General features: G+C 31.4%; 1 long non-coding RNA gene across 2 annotated transcripts; it reads right to left on the reverse strand.

Annotated features, from left to right (window-relative positions):
- Positions 1 to 155: 155 nt before the first annotated feature.
- Positions 156 to 1335, reverse strand: LOC107885765. Of its 2 annotated transcripts, XR_001680502.2 has the most exons (4): positions 1049 to 1332; positions 851 to 982; positions 598 to 778; positions 156 to 321 (listed from the first exon to the last, which is right to left on the reverse strand). It is a non-coding gene; the product is annotated as an uncharacterized LOC107885765 (long non-coding RNA). The 2 variants fall into 2 exon arrangements; XR_001680501.2 differs by having other exon boundaries at positions 598 to 982; positions 1049 to 1335.
- Positions 1336 to 1432: the final 97 nt, after the last annotated feature.

A 1432-nucleotide genomic window follows, 5' to 3' on the forward strand; every position in this document is an offset into this window, starting at 1 on the left:
TGTTTTAAAAATTGTATAGAAAATGCTAATAGGAACATTCGGACGAACAAATCATGTATCTACACCTAGGTATTTTATTAGTTACACCAAAAATAACAATATCGGTTTTTGTCAAAAATATAATCTTTTTGTTTTTCCCGACTCATTTTAAAACAACTGGGAACATTCAATCTTTACCTGTTTAACGCATCCAACTAGATGCACTTTCCCTTCAGAAAAGATACCAATGTCCAAACTAGTTATGTGTTTCTTTGCAATATAAATATGTTGAAGCCCGCCGCGTTATTAAAATTGGATTCTTGCTCAGCAAAATTGTATTACCTAAAAATTAAAACTTTGTTAAAAATATGTCAGTGTAGTATTCGTCTTCTATCTTTGGACAACGAGCAACGCGCAAATGTGAGTACAGTAGGTCCAGTCTAGTAACGTTAGTCTTAATATAATATTAGAGTGATATGACATAATGTTATAATCAAACTTAAAGGCCAAAATATTTAAAATTAGATATAATACTATGTGCCCGTGAACAGGTGGGTGTGTTAGTTAATAGCACAGTAAAAAAGATTTGAAATAAAAACCTGTCAACAATATTCTCACCTTTAAGTTTCATAATTCTCTCCAATATTGTATGGCTTCATATGAGTCGGTAGAATTATCTCCAAGAAAGTCAACGTCTGAAAATTTGTCAATGCATTTGCTCCACTTCGCAGTTCCGTGTATGTGGTACATCATATATTTCAGTTTTGAAAAACATTATAAGTATAATCCCCTGTGTGAACTAAAAACGATAAACTATTAAGTGACATTTGGTCTTGGCAAACGTTTAAAATCGGATACTTGAGTGATATACTTATATGAGTGTGTGTGAATTAGACATTTTCGGGTATCCAAGGCTTTTCTGGGTGAATTAAAATCATAGCCTCCAAATCGTTTATTCGTCTGTTCATTTACTTCTAACTCATCGTTTGAGAAACAACATTTTCTGAAAATGTCAAGTTTTAACAAATATATAAATACCAAATTTATGAATTATGTTAAATGATTTTACCTCTTAGATGCGATTTACTAGTCGTACGCAGAGTAGGTAGTACCAATATTCCTGTGAATCACCAACATTTGTTTTACTTCTCTATCCCAGACAAGTGGTTTGGATTATGTTTTGAGACAGCCTCTGACCGTGTTTACTAATTTACTGAGCTTTGTTTACCATTACTAATTGTGAAATGATTACCCACTGCAGATTCTATGTCAGGTAGAAATTATTGGGACAATCATTTAATTCGAACATTTTTAGCCATTATTTCCTTCTATTTCATTGATTTTTTGTAAATCTATATTTGCGAACAAATTAGCAAATTAGACTGACTCCATATTATTAAGAAATATAATCACAACAACTAGAAAATAATACTTACAAATGAAAATGTACGTA

The sequence above is a fragment of the Acyrthosiphon pisum genome, unplaced genomic scaffold (genome assembly GCF_005508785.2).
Source record: "Acyrthosiphon pisum isolate AL4f unplaced genomic scaffold, pea_aphid_22Mar2018_4r6ur Scaffold_13248;HRSCAF=13887, whole genome shotgun sequence".
NCBI classification, from domain to species: domain Eukaryota; kingdom Metazoa; phylum Arthropoda; class Insecta; order Hemiptera; family Aphididae; genus Acyrthosiphon; species Acyrthosiphon pisum.